At 37.7% G+C, this 23286-nt stretch overlaps 1 protein-coding gene across 1 annotated transcript in view; it reads left to right on the top strand.

Moving 5' to 3' along the window:
* LOC124717105 (double-strand break repair protein MRE11) overlaps nucleotides 1-23286 on the top strand; it is a 138624-nt gene that overhangs the window by 103175 nt on the left and 12163 nt on the right. The window lies entirely within an intron of this gene.

The following is a 23286-nucleotide window of genomic DNA, read 5'->3' as shown; positions in this document are numbered from 1 at the left end:
TAGTTGAATCTTACAATATCAGCGATTGCACTAATACCCATCTGTTGGTCTTTATGGAATAAATCTACACTTGAAGTTGTTTCCAACATTAAGGCACTTACAACAGCATTTTTACTGAGTAGGAAACAAAGTTCACAGCTGCCATCACAAAAAAGAAACAAGAATTAAACAACGCTAGCAAAAACAGTCACTGCAGATGAAGATAACAAGCCAGATCTACATCACAGGTGGCACTGAACTGACAATGAGTTGTGCTTTGCACGCCTAGCAGCAGAAGTGCGTACTACAGAATCTCCACATGTGGCAGTGTTACTCCTGTGGTTTTTTTTTTTGGGTGCCCCCAAGTACACTTGTTTCAACAGGGAATGAGCCTCTGTGCTGGCCATTCCAAGTTTTACTAAAAATTTCACAGTAATCTATTGCTCTTTCAAAACACTAATGGTTTTATGGATGGGATGCAGGTATGCAGTCTAACACAGACAAAGGACACAGCCTGACTGAGGGGTCAACAGGTGAATGGGCAGAGGGAATGGAAAGGGGAGAAATCACGTGACTTGTCAGTATGGTGTCTGACCTCGTCCCTATCAAAAAGCAGTCTGGTAATTTTTTTCCAGCTAAACCACATACTTATGATCGTTCACCAGTTTGGCTTATCTTTCACACAGTTGTAGTACATTCTGAGAAGTAGCAAATGCTGCTGTAATAGAATATGCTTCTCAAGCCTTTCCGAGAAATTGAGATCCTGAATTCTGTGAGCCTGTCAAGGACCATACAACAATACCAGCTGTTGAGCAGTGGTGTTAGTGTGACCTTCTATGGCAGGGGACCATGAGTCTGTCTGACCCTACTTCTTTCCAGTCTCTCTCTTCTCTCTCTCTCTCTCTCTCTCTCTCTCTCTTCTCTCTAATCTCTCACCAAACATCAATGGGTAACTCTTAGTCACTTAATATCTACTGCCGGACCATTACTCTGACATAACAGTAATTTGGTTCACGGTTCACCGTGTAGAGTTACGAATAAAAATCAGAGATCGACATTAGGTATCTGGACACCAACAGTTTCTTATAAATTAAGGGATTTGAGCAGCCCACACCACTTGCTGTCATACTCCAGTGCCTGAAGTGGGAACTGACTGCCCAACTGCAACCCGCTAACAATGTGAGCCTTACATCAAAGGCTCTGTGGCTGCTCATTTGTCAATATGACAGTCGCACCAGTGTGCTGTGAATATTAAAATTCATATGTTAGTTTTGGGCAGTAGCCTTCACATACAAATAGAGAAACATAGTTGGAGGACTAATTTATCTTAGTTCAGACAGTTCGCACCAAAAATTTGTAAATTATGTGCATGAATGTTCCTAGTGAATTGAAATATCTATTAGCAAAAACTGTATCAAAATCCCTACAAAATTTCTTGGGATAAGCGTTCCTGTGTAGGCAGAAAAAGGCTCTAAGTGACTTTAATGCACAAGAAGGAGAACGTATCTATTTATGTATAGATTCTTTTGTCTGGTTCCCCCTAGCCAGTTATGCAACTGGGAGAAGTGGCTATAGTTTAATGTGGAATCTGTAACACATTTAATTTGTGCTGAATCCATATCATTGAGAGATGATTGGTAGGTTAAAAATAAAGAAAAAAAAATTCTTGGTACTCCTGGGGTTCTGATCCACGATGTTTCCAGTGGACCATATTTCTGACTTTGATTCTGCTCTTAAAAGTGCCATCTACAGTTTAACATGGAATTCGAACCATGTTCTGCTTCTGGCTAATGTCCGCGTAATAGAGAGGTGAATTTTAGGTGAAAATACAGTGAAAAATCCACGGTCCTGTAACTTTACATTCTTTACTGTGCTAATTCGGCATTGGTAGTTGCGCCTCCATTGAATCTGGCTGGAAACTAGTTGTGAATTAGGCTATTTTAAATAATGTGTCCACATGAAGTTCACAGTTTAAATACTTTAATTGCACTTTGACGTTGGGTCACATTCTGTTTATAGCCAGATTATGTCTCATCTAACATAATCTATGCCTAGCTAAATGGTTAGTCACGTACTACACTCGGTTGGTGTCCCATAATGACGACAATTGTTCGAGCGCAGTAACCTAACGAGATGTACTGATTCACAATAATTAATGTGTGACAAGTAAACCATTAATACGTTCACGGGTTACACTGTCCTTCCGAATAGGTAAGTTGTATCATAACAACACAGTAGCCGATCATTATTGAAGTTTGCCAAAGTCCATAATAATAATTACATATTTACTGTCCTGTTAATCACCAAAAACGCTCGCTGGATTGCAAAATGATCTCTCGGATACAAAATTTAGAGAAAACCTTGTACCGTGTACTAGTTGTAATTTGTGTTAACTTGTCTGCAAACACTGTGCAGTAATTTTGGCCACAGACCTTGCTCGCATCATAACCTTTTGCTGACTGACTGAAATGACTCGCAACCACCTCTGTTTTATAAGATTACAGTAATTAGAATTATATTTAGCTATTGTTCGCTGGAGTTTTACAAGCTACAGTTCAAAATTAACATTTTGGGTTAACTGATAGTGGAGAGAGATTCTTCTGGATGTGAACTTTTAGGTATAACAATAGTTGCTATTTACTTATGCTGTCTAGTTTGCCAAAATATGAGATTCTATTGTGATAACAATGTTTGGACTAAGGATGCTGATTACTGTCAAACTAAATGAATGCAAGATTTTCTAACATATTTTTTTCACTAGCTGCATAACTAGCATATATATACTTTTGATTTACTTTATTAGGAAGTTAGCAATCAAATATGTGTTTACATATGAACAATGAGTGAGAAGTTCTGTGATACTGATATTCGTAATTAGCATGGTTTTTAGGTAAACAAATTATATTCATGAGCTCTTATTAACCAAAAGAATGTAATGGATAATAGAGTTAAGTTGGCTAAACCTTCAGTTAATATTGAAGATTTTCTTACTGTGCATCTGTTATAAAAATAACACTATCGAAATATTTGCAAAAGCAAATTGTGGGTGGGGGTTGAAAAGTATAATGGGGAAAGAATCCACCTCCTTTGTTTCAATTTGACCGAGAATTGATGCCGTGACCTTTTCATTTTCGAGCACACACTTTCTTGGTAGACCACTGGGCACAACTCGGATTGTGTTCAAACTTTGCTGTTGTCTGGAGTTGCAGCAGCTGTACTGTTTGATGGCAGTGCTGTTGTTTTCACAGTGGCAGTGGACTTCATCATAGTTCAGCCAGATTCCATGAAATATATGTAAAATTATACACACAATCTTCCTTGTCTATCAAAAGCAGATCAAAATCCTTCCCACTGTTCCTGAGATTAGCCCAGAGATACAGACAGAAGTGAGCAGGGGACTTCAATTTTCTTGTATGACTTCACTACAATACAAATATGGACACATCAATAAAATAATCATTTATCTCATAATGATTCCTTATTGCATCTTGGTTAAACCGTGCTATCATCATCATCATCATCATTATTACTCTTCAAAGAAACAAGATTTATTGTAGTGATAAAAGTGTTGAGTGGAAGACAAATGGGGGGGGGGGGGGGGGTGCGGAAAAAGAAAAGATGATTACAAGATTCAGGAGCTGTAAGGACAGACTTGTAGCCTGCCGCCTTAGCTGGTAGTGCCGACACCACTGCTTTTCAGCTGTCACTCTCGAATGGCATTAGACAGGCTCTTAAAATTTCGTACCTCCGATTTCTGAGAAATGCCAAGAAGCACGTACTGGATCACCTATTACATCTCACGAGAGAAGTGTGCGATCTCAAACACTCATAACCAAACAAAAATGTGCTTTGAATATAAATCGCTCATCCTAAAAATAGTTGTAGTGACCCATTTGCATGCAAAACAGCATGTCTTACCATGAGATGTATGTGAGTGATCACATATTCGAGGTGTAAAGAGAGGATTTTTGACATTGCAAAGCAACAGAGTATCATTATAATAGGACCAAACCCACAAATATTTCAGTGTCATGACTTACTGCTATATTTTGCTCTGCTTAAAGTGATTACACTGTGTGAACAACTGACATGATAGTGCTGAATTGGTGAAATCAGAATGGAACGGAACAATATACCTTCCCATATTGAGGTACAAGCATATGTTAGAGTATTCTTGGTAAAAGGCGGGTTATGACACTGACTTACCAATGTGAAAACTTAATTGATATGAATATAATAGAGGGAAACATTCCACGTGGGAGATATATATATATATATATATATATATATATATATATATATATAAAAAAAAACAAAGATGCTGTAACTTACCAAACGAGAGAGCGTTGGTATGTTGATAGATACAATAGAACACACACACACACACACACAAATTTCAAGCTTTCGCAACCCAAGGTTGCTTCATCAGGAAAGAGGGAAGGAGAGGGATAGACGAAAGGATGTGGATTGGAATCACTCCTTACCCTCTCCCTTAAAACCCACATCCTTTCGTCTTTCCCTCTCCTTCCCTCTTTCCTGATGAAGCCACCTGTGGTTGTGAAAGCTTGAAATTTGTTTGTGTGTTTTTTATTGTCTCTATCAACATACCAACACTCTCTCGTTTGGTAAGTTACAGCATATTTGTTTTTTTTTAAAATATGAAAACTTAATTGGTATGACATTTGAGATTGAGTTGCCTGGATCCAGAAGTGAAGTTGAATGTGAAAAGTTCATGTCAGTCAGATGTGCATGTTGTTCTGTTCCACTTTTCTTTGACCACTTCAGTGAAACCCCACATCTGAACTTTGAAGACTGAATAGCTGTGCATCTCTGTCAGGACAATACAAAAAGTTTGTTGTTCAAATAACATTATTATTTTAAGCAAAGGTAAATATAGCAATAAGTAGTGACATTGAGATATGTGTTTTTGGTCATATTATAGGGTGTATACGACCCGGGAGATCCGGGAAAAACCCGGGATTTTTTTTTTTTTTATAATTCCAGGAATTTTTCGTTGTTTTAGTTTTCAGTTTAATTTTTGTAATTTTGACTGTAAGAACTGATACTCTAACAAAGGATATTACTGTACCCCGCTATTACATAATAATACTTCAACAATAAAACATAAACAAGAGAAAAACACTTAAATTGCAAAGGAAATGCGCTATATACGATGACACACACAGTGCTCATGCAAGCGTCTGCCAACTGCAAAATGTGTCAAAGGCTTTAGGAAGACTATGCAATGCTTCAAAACAACAAATTACCTCTGATGAGTGTGAAGTCACAACTGTTTACATTAGATTCGTTTTAGCAGTTAAGAGCGGGCTCACGCTGCGCAGTTGAGTTGCGTTTGAGTAGTAGATTCTCCTGCTTCTGGCTACAGGAACGTGGCTGTTGGCTGTGCAAGCGGCCGCAGCTAGATGCTACCGGGAAAAGGAGGCGCCAAATTCATATTCTTGAGGGGGAAAAAATCTGGTTTCACAAAGCGCCTAGCATTCGGCACACGTTTGTTGATCGGTTATTCGTATGATTTTGAAATGCATCCCTGCAGGTTTTTGAACATTTTTTTTTAACACATTTTAAGTTGATTTCTGAATGAATCATAAGTTGATTTTTGAATGCATGCATAGCGTACATGATGTGTCTGTCAGGAGAATTGTTGTCACATCTAGAAATAAGCTTTCCGCAGACAAAAAGGGATGGGGCTATACGAGCTGAGTGGAGTAAAGCCGAACGGATGAATGCCAACCGCTGTCTGATTATGTGGTTGATTGGGCTTGTGAATGATCAGAGTTGTTATAATTACTAGAGAAATCCATAAATTCTGACTACCAGAATGGAAATAAACGACCGACAGGAATAACAGATGAGAAAGATTACGTGTTATCTTCTCGGTGTAGCCGAGGAAATGAAATTTTGACAGAAAATTTTTGGCCAGATCGCTACACTAGTAAGGACCAGTAGTACAGTCCCCGGCTAGTGGAAAACGTGTTATACAAACGCGTAATAATGCCTAACTGGAAAATAATCTCGGGTTAACTAAACCTGTGATTCTGGCAGGTTTAGTGAAGTTAATTGGCTAACAAATTTTGAAAATGGCAGGAATAACTTCAGAATTGGTGATGACAAGATTGTTTGTTTGAACAAGGAAGGAGAAGAAACAGGGACATCACACAAGTTATGGAAGCATAAGACGATTCCAAATTTATATAAAAATTTCGTAATATTACTTTTCGATCTCATACTTGAGAAACTGGTGCGTATGAATGAAATGTGAAACTTATTTCATAACATAAAGCTTTTTGCTTGTAGTAGGCCTAATAGGCATTTGGTCTTGGTACTTCGTGAATTATATTCTGTCGTGTTATAAAAATGGCAATTTGTGCCAAAACAGTCTCGTTTATTTGGTGTGTGTTACAAAATCGCTGCCATATTAGAAAGGCTTATTTTGTTTTATCTAACAGACAGTGACAAAATAGACGTAATCCGATCGAGAAACCACACCAGTCTTGGGTATTATTTGTGTTAACAGCTTTTTCCGTATCAGATAACATTATTTCGATTTTTCATGTAGCAAAACATTTGATGAACTTTGATGAGGTAATAAATTCTTTCGCAGAAAGGAAAACATTCCATGTAAAGCTGTAGCAAGATTATACAGGAAAAAAATGCTAAGAGCTAAGGGTTGAAGAAATGTGTAATTTCTTGCTTATCTCTTGTCTTTATTGGATTTATGTACCCTATATTTAATTTTACGTCACACAAAACAGCAAGTTATTAGCTAATAGGCAATGAAGAGTTCAAATTTTCTGAAGAGTTCTTGTTATACAGATTACAAATAATCCCATCCGCTATTAATTACGAAATTTTTTTAAAGAGGCGCAGGCTGTCAAACAGGTCAACTGGGAGGGGGAGAGGCACCACAGGACATTTCAATTTCCACTGTCCTGAATATAGTTTGATGGCATCCATTACAAAATATACTCATTTCAATTCCACAGAGCGAAATACAGTGATGTGCAGTAGAAGAATGCTTTATGAAGAGGCGTGGCACTGCATTTCGGCTTACTTAAGACCAAATAATATGTCCTAAATTTCCTCGAGCACATATGTTTTATATTTCAGGCTTTTCAGAAAGAGTGTGCTACAAGATGAACATTTTTTGAAAATTTGATTTTTTTTTAGTATTGACCCGGTTCACAAATAGCATAGATCCGGGGCTGATGCAAAGAGCAGTCAGAGTTATATTGGGTAGTCTCCACGTGACCTGTGTTAACATTTAGTGATTTTGCTGTTTTCCCTTCGTTCACTCTCATGTCAAATGAAAACAAAACGGATATCTGTGACCAGGAGCTATCAAGTAAATTAAAATACATGAACATAATTATGGAAGGCTAAAATATGTCATTAGTTTCAGATTTTATTTTATTTCCACGTTTCTGGCAGTCAAGCATTAATTGCCTTACAGAACAATGAAGTTATTTTTGTCTGTTTGCTACAGAAATTTGACTTTTATTAACCTCTTCCGCAGAGGCAGTCAATGTATTTGAAACGAAATGTTTAATTCCACAGTACTGGCTAGTTTAAACTGTTTGCTGCATTTCAAGTGCACATTTTCATTAGCACATATGGCATTATACCATAATAAAGAACCAAACTTAATACAGTACTGGTGCTCCAAGAAAATTTACATCCTGGAAACCACACTGAAAAGCTTAATATCAGGTCGAGGTCTACTTCATTGGGTATCTGGACATACGAATGTGCATTTTAAGTATGCACTTTAAATGTGCAAATTTTAATATGGTTCACGAAATTCCGATGCTCTTGGAGTGTCCTGTGATGTCTTGTTTTATTTATGACATAATGTATGATCTTTCAATGTTGTACATGTATGTACATACAGGCTTCGTATGTCATGATAGCTGCGCAAGCGCGGTGGCACCTGTTATCTGCACTCTCTGGTAACTGCTGATACGAACCTATTTCTAACAGGTCGCGGGAAAATACTGCGAATAGCAGTTTGGAAAGTGTTACTTTCAAAGTAAATATCCTTTTACATAAGTTGAACTATGTGCAAGAATGTCCCACGAATTTATTAAATCGCAGTGCGTTTGACTCTCATGTAAAAATCAGTTCTTTGATGACCAACCATTTAGAAGAATTTCGAAGCCTGAAGATCAGACATTTATGTCATTATTAAAAATTTTACTGGGACATTTGTGTGATATATCTTAAAGTATAACAAGTGCAAAAAAGATCAACATTATATGCAAAAGCTTAGCTTCTCTTGCAGCTTATTAACCTTAGAGACCAATATTATATGTGAAAGCTTTGCTTTTCTTGTAGCAACACTATGTATATTAATTTGCAATTGTATTCTTGATATACGTGCAACAGCAATACATTACAACTAATACACTTTTTCACACCCGTGATAAATTAACTTCTTCTTATTATTCATAAAAAGGCTTTTGTTTATAGTTATTCCTATAATGTTCATGAGAAACAGCTCAAAACTTGTAATGTAAAGCTTGTAATACTTCATATGATACCACGTCTTTTAATGTGGAATAAGCTACAGTGTAATCCAATTCTAATAATTATAATTACATGGCACTCAATGTTTATGACCAAAGCACTTAAACAATCTTCTGATTTAATAAAAGTAAAATTTAAAATATTATTTTTTGTTTTTCTTTCCTTGCATACTTATTATTGGCTGACATTCTAGTGTTCGTCAAAAAGAATCGTATAATTGTAGAAGTTAGCCTCCAGCAGATATTTTACAATTGAATAAAAATACGCTATATCTTTTCTTTGCCCCTAAGGTGTGGGATGCTCTTTATTAGGCCCTTATAAAGCCTCTCCTGCTTGGGTGGCCCCACTAGCAGCTACAGTACCAGCATAGCCTTCAGCTTCATCGAGGTGTGCAAACCCTCACACCCAGCACTGAAGGTGCCTTTGATAAGGTGAAATGTGAGTCAGATTGGTGACCTGTTGAGTGTATTCATTGTGGTGTTTGGCAGACATTATGGAATATATTGTTGATTTTGTTCTTCTTGATCCTTCATTGTGCTCCCCTTGGGCTCTTCTTGAAGTCATGCTCCATCTGTACTGTTGCTAAGCTTCCATAAAATAAAGTAAGAAGTCCAGTTTGAATTGACAACGCAACATTCTCAAATATACATCGAAACATATTTTATGTACAGACCTTCCATCACTGTAAAATTTGGACCATAGTCATTGTTAACAGGGTGTTTTTCTATTTTCATTTCCAAGCAAGTATTTCCTCTCGTGAAGTTGCTGCAATTGCCATTCCATGTTGAAGACGCATGTCATTCCTCAACAAGACTTAGCACAACCTCTAAGCAATATCTTTGCTTTTACCTGTGACCTCTTGTGTTATAGTTTTCATTCGCAAATTTCATGCGGCAGTAAGATGATTTAGGGATGTTCGACGTTCATCTGGAGGGATATGTATTGCCAAATTTCCCCCACTTTCCTTAGACGAATGATCTCTCTGTAAACATATACCTATAAATACTGATAGATTACAGAGCTTCCTGTATGTACATACCATTGTTTTATCTTGGCAAACATTGGAAAATTAATGACAGCATTATTATAGTCAAAGTAATGTAGGTATACCTTGGTACTCAGTGTTTATCACCATAGATATCTGAACATTAATTGCCTCTACAATATAGTTGGAGCAATATATCTGTACCTTTCCACCTAATGTTGCTTTACAGTGACAAATATTTTAACATTAATGGCAATTATTTATATGGATAGTAATTGGCTTTGATGCTAAGGATACTAGAAAGAGTCTTCAAATGTAGATCTCTCCTAAGGAATAGGTCTGGCTACCCTTTCATTTCATAATGGGTTTTATTTTTGTCTTAAAATTGATCTTGGTGAAATTACATTCTGAGTACTTAGAAACCTTAACCTTTTATGTAGCTAGAATGAAATTTTCACTCTGCAGCGGAGTGTGCGCCAACATGAAGCTTGCTGCCAGAATACAACTGTGTGCCGGACCGTAACTCGAACTCGGGACCTCTGAACACTTGCCCGCAAAAGGCAAAGGTCCCAAGTTCAAGTCTCGGTCCGACAGACAGTTTTAATCTGCCAGAAAGTTTTGTGTAGCTGTTTCGTCCTCTTTTTACATGTATTATTTCAAGTTCAGAAACTTTTTGTATATTTAAATTTTCCTACTTAATCAACTTTCTTAACCTTCTACAACTCAGGACACACTGGTTTTATTCTGGAAAACATTGGAATAATTCTCAAAAATTAAATGTTTCGTTACTGTCAAACTTAAATTATATTCCTTTCACTTCTTTCCTCAGATACATTTTATTCTAATTTCCAATCAGTGTTCCTTACTTTCTTCATAGAGTTGGTGTCCCTATATCCAGTATTGTCCACTTTAGAACTGTCTTCAGTGACGAGTCTCACTTTGAACAGAGCCCCAGTGACCGACAGAGACTTGTCTGGAGACGTCCCGGACAGTGGTACGATACCATCCTGAGCGTCGCCCGTCATATGGCACGACAACCAGGAGAGGTGGTCTGGCATAACAGTTCTTTTTGTAGCAGGACCCCTTTGGTTGTCATCCACAGCACCCTTACAGTACAGCAGTATATCGGCTATATTCTTCGCCCTAATATTTTGTTACATTTAAGCAAGATAATGCCAGATTGCACATGACGAGAAATTCTCTTTCTTGTTTACGTGCTTGCCAAACCTTACATTAACCAATAAGGTTGCTGGATCTCTCCCTGGTTGTGAACATTTGGAGCATTATGGGCAAGGCCTCCATCCATCTTGAGATTTTCACGATCTAACGTGCCAATAAAGACACAATCATAGAATTTATCGACCTGGAGAAAGCATTCGGCAAAGTAAAATGGTGCGAGATGTTCAAAATTCTGAGAAAAATAGGCGTAAGCTGTAGGGAGAGTGCATGGGGGCTTAATTAAAAAGAAATAAATGCAATAACTTTAGTAGCTTAGTGTCCGGTTACGAAATCTCGTAACCGGTTGGCCCTGAGTAATATTAGGACGCAATCTGACTGCATAAAATAAAAATAAAGAATGACAAGAAATTTCCGTTAACACAATTAATTAAGTCCCCTGCAACTGTAAAAGCTACGAAACAACAAAGCACAAGTGTAACTGTTCTGTGTGTGGTAGTGTCACTCAACGTACATGTATCTGGCATGGTTCTTCCTCAATACGACAAGATATTTTAAACACCATAATTTTTTTTTTTTCATCAGTCTACTGACTGATTTGATGCGGCCCACCACGAATTCCTTTCCTGTGCTAACCTCTTCATCTCAGAGTAGCACTTGCAACCTATGTCCTCAATTATTTGCTTGACGTATTCCAATCTCTGTCTTCCTCTACAGTTTTTGCCCTCTACAGCTCCCTCTAGTACCATGGAAGTCATTCCCTCATGTCTTAGCCGATGTCCTATCATCCTGTCCCTTCTCCTTATCAGTGTTTTCCACATATTCCTTTCCTCTCCGATTCTGCGTAGAACCTCTTCATTCCTTACCTTATCAGTCCACCTAATTTTCAACATTCGTCTATAGCACCACATCTCAAATCCTTCGATTCTCTTCTGTTCCAGTTTTCCCACAGTCCATGTTTCACTACCATACAATGCTGTACTCCAGACATACATTCTGAGAAATTTCTTCCTCAAATTAAGGCTGGTATTTGATATTAGTAGACTTCTCTTAGCCAGAAATGCTCCGTCCGTCATTGGTTATTTTACTGCCTAGGTAGCAGAATTCCTTAACTTCATTGACGTCGTGACCATCAATCCTGATGTTAAGTTTCTCGCTGTTCTCATTTCTACTACTTCTCATTACCTTCGTCGTTCTCTGATTTACTCTCAAACCATACTGTGTACTCATTAGACTGTTCATTCCGTTCAGCAGATCATTTAATTCTTCTTCACTTTCACTCAGGATAGCAATGTCATCAGCGAATCGTATTATTGATATCCTTTCACCTTGCATTTTAATTCCACTCCTGAACCTTTCTTTTATTTCCAACATTGCTTCCTCGATGTACAGATTGTAGAGTAGGGGCGAAAGGCTACAGCCTTGTCTTACACCCTTTCTAATACGAGCACTTCGTTCTTGATCGTCCACTCTTATTATTCCCTCTTGGTTGTTGTACATATTGTATATGACTCGTCTCTCCCTATAGCTTACCCCTACTTTTTTCAGAATCTCGAACAGCTTGCACCATTTTATATTGTCGAACGCTTTTTCCAGGTCGACAAATCCTATGAAAGTGTCTTGATTTTTCTTTAGCCTTGCTTCCATTATTAGCCGTAACGTCAGAATTGCCTCTCTCGTCCCTTTACTTTTCCTAAAGCCAAACTGATCGTCACCTAGCGCATTCTCAATTTTCTTTTCCATTCTTCTGTATATTATTCTTGTAAGCAGCTTCGATGCATGAGCTGTTAAGCTGATTGTGCGATAATTCTCGCACTTGTCAGCTCTTGCCGTCTTCGGAATTGTGTGGATGATGCTTTTCCGAAAGTCAGATGGTATGTCGCCAGAGTCATACATTCTACACACCAACGTGAATAGTCGTTTTGTTACCACTTCCCCCAATGATTTTAGAAATTCTGATGGAATGTTATCTATCCCTTCTGCCTTATTTGACCGTAAGTCCTCCAAAGCTCTTTTAAATTCCGATTCTAGTACTGGATCCCCTATCTCTTCTAAATCGACTCCTGTTTCTTCTTTTATCACATCAGACAAATCTTCACTCTCTTAGAGGCTTTCAATGTATTCTTTCCACCTATCTGCTCCCTCCTCTGCATTTAACAGTGGAATTCCCGTTGCACTCTTAATGTTACCACCGTTGCTTTTAATGTCACCAAAGGTTGTTATGACTTTCTTGTATGCTGAGTCTGTCCTTCCGACAATCATATCTTTTTCGATGTCTTCAAATTTTTCCTGCAGCCATTTCGTCTTAGCTTCCCTGCACTTCCTATTTATTTCATTCCTCAGCGACTTGTATTTCTGTATTCCTGATTTTCCCGGAACATGTTTGTACTTCCTCCTTTCATCAGTCAACTGAAGTATTTCTTCTGTTACCCATGGTTTCTTCGCAGCTACCTTCTTTGTACCTATGTTTTCCTTCCCAACTTCTGTGATGGCCCTTTTTAGAGATGTCCATTCCTCTTCAACTGTACTGCCTACTGCGCTATTCCTTATTGCTGTACCTATAGCGTTAGAGAACTTCAAACGTATCTCGTCATTCCTTAGTACTTCCGTATCCCACTTCTTTGCGTATTGATTCTTCCTGACTAATGTCTTGAACTTCAGCCTACTCTTCATCACTACTATATTGTGATCTGAGTCTATATCTGCTCCTGGGTACGCCTTACAATCCAGTATCTGATTTCAGAATCTCTGTCTGACCATGATGTAATCTAATTGAAATCTTCCTGTATCTCTCGGCCTTTTCCAAGTATACTTCCTCCTCTTGTGATTCTTGAACAGGGTATTCGCTATTACTAGCTGAAACTTGTTCCAGAACTCAATTAGTCTTTCTCCTCTTTCATTCCTCGTCCCAAGCCCATATTCTCCTGTAACCTTTTCTTCTACTCCTTCCCCTACAACTGCATTCCAGTCGCCCATGACTATTAGATTTTTGTCCCCCTTTACATACTGCATTACTCTTTCAATATCCTCATACACTTTCTCTATCTGTTCATCTTCAGCTTGCGACGTCGGCGTGTATACCTGAACTACCGTTGTCGGTGTTGGTCTGCTGTCGATTCTGATTAGAACAACCCGGTCACTGAACTGTTCACAGTAACACACCCTCTGCCCTACCTTCCTATTCATAACGAATCCTACACCTGTTTGTCAGAGTAGTTAAACAATTCAATCAATGGCACCAGCAATGACGAATAGGAGCAGGTAAGAGTCCCATAACATTTCATAAACAGTAAATACACAATAAATCAGTTTCCACAAATATTCACATAAAATCTTTTCAATAGTTCAATAAACAAGTAGCACTCCTCAGAGTAGTTGACATTTCCAACAGTGGCACCCAGTAATGGTCAACAGGTGCAAATAGCAGTCCCATAACATTTCATCAGCAGTATTTAAACAGTTCCAACAGTGTCACCCAGCAATGGCGAGCAGCAGGTGCAGACACCAACAAGTGACATTATCTCAGTAGCCGTAGTTCCATCAGTGGCACCCAGTAATGTTGACAGGTGCAGACAGCATCAAGTGACATTATCTCGGTAGAAGCAGTTCCATCAGTGGCACCCAGTAATGTTGAACAGGTGCAGACAGTAGCAAGTGACATCATCTCAGTAGAAGCAGTTCCATCAGTGGCACCCAGTAATGTTGAACAGGTGCAGACAGTAACAAGTGACATCATCTCAGTAGAAGCAGTTCCATCAGTGGCACCCAGAAATGGCGAGCAGGTGCAGACAGCAACAAGTGACATGTCAGTAGAAGCAGTTCCATCAGTGGCACCCAGCAATGGCGAGCAGGTGCAGGTAACAGTCCATAATATTCACCAGCAATAATTACACAGTTCATCAGAGTTCCTCAGCAGAAATTAAACATTTCCAAGTGGCACCCACCAATGTTAAGAAGTGTAAGCACGAACAACAGTTCGAATGCACACACAATTGCTTTTACAAAATTATTATCAATGCTCTTACACTTAACATACAAATTATAATAAACACACAAATGATACCAGATAATTGTCATATTAACTATTACAAATACACAAATATCAGTAAACCTATAATATTTATGGGTGTCAGTGCAAGCCACAACAAACAAGTAAAATAATATTTAGGAGGTAGGTCGGTACTAGTTATTTGGTATTAGGAAAGGAAAACACACAAAACACATCACTCATCTTTCATCCACATATTAAGTACTATTGTGTAATTGAATAGTGTTAACTGTGTAAATGCAATTCTGTCAAAATTTGATGTTCAACTTGTGTACCAAGTAGTAGTGGCAACAGGGTATAACAGTCAATAATAGTTAGTCAACGTCATAGTCACCATGTCAAGACCAATGTTTGCCAAGCCAAATCACAATGTACGGTTGCTGAAAAACTGTCAGTGTGTCAAGATATGCATATACTTCCTCAATACTGCTTATTGATTGAACAAAGTGTGTGTGTGTGTGTGTGTGTGTGTGTGTGTGTGTGTAGACAATCTTCCTTCCACTGGAGTGTTCTAGTCTGCCATTTTCATTCTTCTTGTTCCATATAAACCAACAAAAAAAAATATGCTCCTCACTTACTTTACCTCTTATCCACCAAAGCTCCAATAATCATCAGCATTACATAATCTCAATATTTCAATAATACCTCTTCAATACGTCGATACATATAAACTTTATCACCAATATCATTTCACTTCCATAACAACTCTTTCCTCTAGTCAGTCTCCTCGAACAAATACAGATAAAATCCTAGTGCAAACTTCAGTTCATCATCCCATACAATTCGAAGACAGTGTCCACAAACAACCTCTGTGTAATCCACCTGAGCCAAATCTTCTACTCAGTATGAATTATAAAATACATTTTGGTTACCTTGTCCATCATAAAATAAAAGAAATGCATACATGACCTCTAACAGCCTTCGGTTTGAATAACTTTCAGTAAGTAGGTGCGAGTATGTAGTATGAATGACCACATAAGACTCATCATCATCATCATCATCATCATTTAAGACTGATTATGCCTTTCAGCGTTCAGTCTGGAGCATAGCCCCCTTATAAAATTCCTCCACGATCACCTATTCAGTGCTAACATTGGTGCCTCTTCTGATGTTAAACCTATTACTTCAAAATCATTCTTAACTGAATCCAGGTACCTTCTCCTTGGTCTGCCCCGACTCCTCATACCCTCTACTGCTGAACCCACGAGTCTCTCGGGTAACCTTGCTTCTCCCTTCCTCCTAGGAACCCAGTCATATGCCTTTTCTAGATCTATATAGCATAGATACAATTTCCTGTTCCACTCATAACACTTCTCCATTATTTGCCGTAAGCTAAAGATCTGGTCCTGACAACCTCTAAGAGGCCTAAACCCACACTGATTTTCATCCAATTTGTCCTCAACTAATACTCGCACTTTCCTTTCAACAATACCTGAGAAGATTTTACCCACAATGCTGATTAAAGAGATACCTCTGTAGTTGTTACAATCTTTTCTGTTTCCATGTTTAAAGATTGGTGTGATTACTGCTTTTGTCCAGTCTGATGGAACCTGTCTCGACTCCCAGGCCATTTCAATTATCATGTGTAGCCATTTAAGACCTGACATTCCACTGTATTTGATGATAAGACTTTGAATGAATAAATCGTAATATTTCACAGTGTGTACACCACTTCAAGAATCATGGCAAAACAGAAGGAAACATTTGGAGTATTTCTTTGTGTCAAGTGTCACTTGCTATTTCAATGGCTCACGAAGAATGCAGTGTAATAACTGTCAATAGTCTAAAGCTAGTGTTGGTATTTCATGTCGTTAGCTTCCTTTCTATTAGCATAAATTTATACAGCTGCCATAAAACCTCCAGCTCATGTGACTTCAATGAAGTTTCTTGTACCAATGTAGTTCGTAGAATTATAGCAGTTCATATTCTTATCTTAAAATATAAAGCACTGAGCATAAGCAAAACATGCAATAGCGAGTAAATATACCAGTAGAGAACAGAATGTCAACAAGTGGATGTAGCACAATCCGTACAACGAGGCTCTGCCAAGCGAACAATCTATAATTAATACCATAGTGTAACCTAAACTCCATGTTCGTACACAGTATTTAAGCATTTCTATGTACCAAATTAAAGAGTAGTTATGACAACAAAACAGAAATGTGTAAATATGCAATCCATACGCAAAGCAGCAAGTATATATCTTACGTAATAAACAGGTCATTAGCATCATATAAGCATAAGCAATAAATGTTCATATGTAATCTCAATAAGTAAACATGAAGGCGCAAGCAGATAAATCACAAAGTATAACTTACATACATAACCATATCAGCACAACTAACCAGGTGACAAATATAATTTAAATAAATAGGCACAGCAGGCACATAATAAAAAGTATGACATCAGTGAAAAAGCAGAGCAGCCAAGCGATGCATAATATACATAAGGCCGGTATTACACTATCAAATTTCTTTGTCACATATCTTTGTCAAAGATATTTGTCAAAGATATTTGATGGTGTAATAGGAACTTTGTCAAATGTCGTCCAATATTTGATCAAATCTAGGGCCTCGCTGTAGATTTGATCAAAGAAATCGCTTGTCTTCTGTTCACTGCAATGTGACATGTTACCACATGGAGCGCTAGCATCGCTGCAGCGTTCTGTCGTCTGTATTGTTGTTATAAACATTGCCAGTAAATACAGTTGGTGTGTGCCGACAACTGCAAAATTAATAGAGATGTATGAAGCTGATGAGGCGCTTTACAACGTGAGGCACCCTGAATACAAAAATAGATTAAGAAGATTGGAGGCCTGACATGACCTAACCCTCTCCTGTAGCAAGGAATCGGGAGTGTTACAGTGAGCCTGTCTTCTGAAGATGTAGCCGTTTTTAAGTGAATATTGTGCTTTGTGATATGAGGGTACACTTCACTGAGCACATACAGAAATGTATGCTCATCCATTCTTAAGTAATTGATGTACGACTTGACGTCTGCCACTGTAAGCTCACGTAACAAGTTTTGTTGAATGCTTTTATCATGTCGTCGTAAAAATCACGGCTTCACCCAGATTGGATTAGGTTTTCATTCCATAGATCCGTGCTGAGGAGATTCTCGTGGATGTGGAAAATGTCAATTTTTTTTTTAAGCTGAAATAACAATACTAATAGTATGAATAAATACTATACATAATTTGCTTCTGTTAAAAATTTCGTCAATCGAGTAGAAGGTGTTGGCCACTAGTAAGTCTTTCAGGCTCCTTTTAAACTGATCTTTATTTGTAACTAAATTTTTTATGTTTGCTGGCAAATTATTGAAGATGAGTGTTCCTGAGTAATGGACCCCTTCTGGAACTAGAGTAAGTTCTTTTAAGTCCTTGTGCAGATCATTTTTGTTCCTGGTATTGTATGTATGAACTGAGTTGTTTGTTGGAAAAAGAGATATATTACTTAGGACAAATTTCATTAAGGAGTAAATATACTGAGAGGCAGTAGTTAGTAGACCCAGTTCTTTGAAGAGGTTTCTGCAGGACATCCGTGAATTTACTCCACAAATAATACGTATTACACGCTTTTGGACTCTGAAAACTTTTGTTTGACTTGAAGATTTACCCCAAAATATTATACCATATGACATTATGGAATTAAAGTATGCAAGCTTTTTCATTTTTATGTTGCCTATGTCTGCTAACACTCGAATTGCAAATACAGATTTGTTAAGGCGTTTCTGCAGTTCTGTGGTGTGCTCCTCCCAACTGAATTTATTATAAAGTTGTAATCCCAGGAATTTGAGGCTGTCAACCTCATATGTATGGTTCCTTTTTTTCCCCACTTCTTTTCCGCATGTGCACACAATGCAATTGCGGTACGTGCAACTGCTGCGGTTAATAACAAGTTGTTGTCAGCCATCTTGAACTTTAACGAAAAATTTGATGACAGTGTAATACCCCTTCTAGCGGTACGTCAAAGATCTTTGTCAATATAATAGAGGGAAACATTCCACACGGGAAAAATACATTTAAAAACAAAGATGATGTGACTTACCATACGAAAGCGTTGGCAGGTCGATAGAAACACAAACAGACGCATACATACACACAAAATTCAAGCTTTCGCAACAAACTGTTGCCTCATCAGGAAAGAGGGAAGGAGAGGGAAAGACGAAAGGAAGTGGGTTTTAAGGGAGAGGGTAAGGAGTCATTCCAATCCCGGGAGTGGAAAGACCTACCTTAGAGGGAAAAAAGGACGCGTATACACTCGCGCGCACACACACACATATCCATCCACACATATACAGACACAAGCAGACATATTTAAAGACAAAGAGTTTGTTTTTTTAAAGACAAAGAGTTTGTCTTTAAATATGTCTGCTTGTGTCTGTATATGTGTGGATGGATATGTGTGTGTGTGTGTGTGTGCGTGCGAGTGTATACCCGTCCTTTTTTCCCTCTAAGGTAAGTCTTTCCGCTCCCGGGATTGGAATGACTCCTTACCCTCTCCCTTAAAACCCACTTCCTTTCGTCTTTCCCTCTCCTTCCCTCTTTGCTGATGAGGCAACAGTTTGTTGCGAAAGCTTGAATTTTGTGTGTATGTATGCGTCTGTTTGTGTTTCTATCGACCTGCCAGCGCTTTCGTATGGTAAGTCACATCGTCTTTGTTTTTAAATATAAATATCTTTGTCAAATATATTTGACGGAATATTTGATCACATCTTTGTTCAAATCTTTGACAAAGAAATTTGATAAAGTTACAACCCTGTTCATTAATAAAACATTGTCAAAATCAGTTAACAAAAAGTATAAATCACATAATCGTGAGCAGCAAATTATGTATAAAGTACATACCTAAGTAGAAATATGTTACCGGAAAAATATACTCAATTAATAGTTACCTTTTTAGTTTATTACTTTCTTCTATGAAATTACATTCTTCCTGAAATTTTCTCGATAGCAAGTCCTATTAACGTCGGACACACACAGAATTTACCTGAAGTTCTTAAATATTTCATACATCTGTATCCTGAAAAAAAACTGAACGTTAATAACATAATTTATCAAGTCACTATAGCTTTATACTGAATTTAATCGGAGAAATTAGACTGTGTTTGTCTACGGCTGTCAGTGCATTTGCACTGAGCGCTCGATCAGCTGTAGGTAAGCGTGACGTAGGAAGTAATTGTTTGCGGTCAACGACTACCTTGTGCGGCGCGCAGACTGACTGTCGCTTTGTATATGTGCCGCCGCCAAAACACGGTGTGGTATCCTTGTATTCTCTGCGTGTTTACATGTAACTGTTAATTTCTCAAAAGTATGTCATTCTACAAAAAATTTTACGTTCGGTATATGAAGTATTCCCTTAGAGCACCGTGATTTAAGAGTTTCCACTTCAACAGTGTTATCATGAATAATTTTGCGAACTCTATATGGACTGTTATAAAGCAGAAAAAATTTGCGACACAAGCCTTTTCCTTTGTGAGACAAACGATGAGACTTAATCAGCACCTTTTGACCAACTGACAAAGTTTTTAAACAACCAGGACGTTTAGCTGTAAAACACACATATTTTGATGTCAGTTCCACTGCTACCAAAATGTATGCAAAACTATTAGTAGAACGAACCACTGGACCGAACAAATCGACTGCAGTCATCTCCTTTAATTTCGCTGGAATGATAGGAAACAACTGTGCTCTGTGAGAAATAGTTGGCGGCTTTGCCTTTTGACATAATTTGCATTTGGCAAGGACAAATCGAATACGTTTTTCCATGTTACTGAAGTAGTAATTTTCTCGTAATTTATGAAAGCATTTTCTGGGGCCAAAGTGTGCATAACTGAAATGTGTATACCAAATCAATTTATTAACCCACTCATCAGGAATGCAAACTAACTAAACAGAGTTGTCAACCGATTTTCGTTTAAAAAGAATATCATTGCAAACTAAATAATATTGTCTAATCGCTACACTTTCCTTTCTCCTCCACTTCTCCTTAATGTCCTTCCAGATTGGTTCCGTGTTTTGCTCCGTAGCGATGTCCTGGAGCGAAGACAAAATACAATTTTCGAACGCAACACCTTGAATATACATCAAACAATAATTGTTTTCTTTGCAGTCCTCCTCAGCACTTTGTTTCAAACCCATAGGTGCGCGTGATAAAGCATCAGCAATAATATGTGAAGAACCCTGTATGTAAACAATACTAAAATCAAATTCCTGTAGATACAGCGCCCATTGTGACAATCTTCCATGTGTTAATTTTGTTGACATAAGAAATTCCAGAGCTCGATGATCGGTGTAAACCTTAGTATGTCTGCCATACAAAAAGATGTGAAATTTTGTGAAAGCCCAAACAACAGCCAAAGCTTCAAGTTCCGTAATCGAATAATTCTTTTCTGATTTAGAGAGAACACGACTTCCAAATGCAATAGTTTTCTGTACTACAACATCGTTTTCTTCTATCTCTTGAAATAAGTGTGCACCTAGGCCTTTGTATGATGAGTCTGTCATCAGACAAAAATCTTTAGATAAAGCATCACGAAGTTGTTCAAATTCTAATTGAGCTTCCTCATTCCAACACCAATTAGAATTCTTTCCAGAAAGATCACATAACGAGGTGTGGCCAAATTGTCCAATCTAATAAAGCGTCTAAGAAAATTACAGACACCAAGGAAACTACGAACATCACGTTTAGTAATAGGAACAGCATAATTATGAAAAGCGTCTAGTTTATCTGGATTAGGAAGAATACCTTCTGTAGAAATAATATGACCAAGAAATTTCACCTGAGAATGACCAAATTCAGATTTTTCCAAGTTCACTGTAATGCCAACTCTTGCAAAAATACGTAATAATGAATCCAAAATTTTGTTATGCTCACTCCAAGAACGTTTAGCAATAAGAATATTGTCAACATATGAAGTAATATTGTCCCGAAGATAAACAGGTAACATTTTGTTTCAACCACGAATGAATGCTGCTGAAGATACAGTAAGTCCAAACAGTAATTTCCGAAATCATTTTTGGGTAAAATAATCATATCCGGTTATTCTTTACTGACTCGTTTTCTGGATAGATTGATAGTTGGAGTTGTTTTGATAGATACAAAGAATAGTAAAAGAGTAGGCAGCAGTGCAGAAAACTAAAAGGGAAATAGCACCACTACAGCTCGGGGCCCTGTGCACGCTACGGCACATATTCACTTAGTGTAGTGAATCCCATGAGGACCTAAATAGCCACACATAAATTCCATTTTGTGACTTAGTGGCCAATTTGGCGGAAGTGCATTCATAAATTGATCTAACCATGAACATGGATGTATGTCATTATTAGAATTGCGAAAGATCTTAAATTTCCGAACAGTTAAGAAGTGTTTATAGTCCAAGTTTTCGCCTCGTGGCGACAAAGACCTACCGTGTCTGTCCCAGTCCAAATGTCGATTATTGTCAAGTTCGCGCGTCTGGCGCTCTCTTGTTGCATCTCGTAAATGAAATAAATTATTTTCTTCAAAACCCACTGCTATCGGTGGTTCTAAATTTCTTCTACTGTCTTTTCCTACGATTTCGCTTTCAATTTGTGTAACTTGCTTTCGTAACGCCTCAAATTCCCTTTTAACGCGTTCATTAAATTTTCCCTGATTTTCAACATGTTTATTTATATTCTGGTACTCTTCTGTTTCTGCAAATGGCAATGGAGCTGTATCATCTGAATCTGTCCCCATTTAAACTAAGACTTGTCAATTTATCTGAAATCTCCTCAACTCTTTCCGATAAGTCACCTATTTGTTCTTTCTGTTTATTTATGTCTTCCGTAAGCGTCGCGACTCAGGTTTCTGTATTGACACATGTAGTAGTTAACTGTTCATATTGTTGTGTTACGTTATTTATTCTGTCATTTGGTATGGATTCCTCAATTCTTTCAAATATTTCTTCCTTATCGTGTGCACGTTGAAGATTTAACTCTGAAAATTTTTGTACTATCACTTGATCTCTTTCTTCCTGTTCTCTATCCTGTTCCTTTTGTCTAATTTCTATTGAAATTAATCTATTATTGTGAGCATTCAAAATTGGTTGTACTTCTTCTCTAATTTCTTTCTTTAATTCTTCTTTCATGTTTTTAAAACATGTCCCTATTCGTGAGTCTAACTTTGTTTCCAATGTTCCCATATCAGTTTCTGACAGTGATCCCAAATTTAATATTGCACCCATCAACTGCTCCATATTAACTGGTTCGAAATTCTTTTCGCCCCTAACATTTTCCGTAAAACTAACTTCCTTCATCATAGCTGTAAAGCTATCTGTGTTTGATACTATTCCAGAATCTTCTGTCGTTAATCTCGTATTCTGTGAATTTTTTGAGGTGAAAAATTTTGAACTGGTTCCAGACTATTTTCCCGGCTTATTAAATTGTTTTCTACTTCATTATTCATCATACTGTTCTCCTGTGTTGGTGAGTTCGCCATGTTAACAATTTCGTCATTCTGACTGTCCATCATTTTTGCCTTTTTCATCGATCGCATAATCATGTACAAAACATACAAAACTCGTCACTATACGAAAA

The sequence above is a fragment of the Schistocerca piceifrons genome, chromosome 9 (assembly GCF_021461385.2).
Source record: "Schistocerca piceifrons isolate TAMUIC-IGC-003096 chromosome 9, iqSchPice1.1, whole genome shotgun sequence".
NCBI lineage: Eukaryota > Metazoa > Arthropoda > Insecta > Orthoptera > Acrididae > Schistocerca > Schistocerca piceifrons.
Note: the sequence above shows the minus strand (reverse complement) of the source record. Positions and strands in the feature narration are given on the sequence as shown.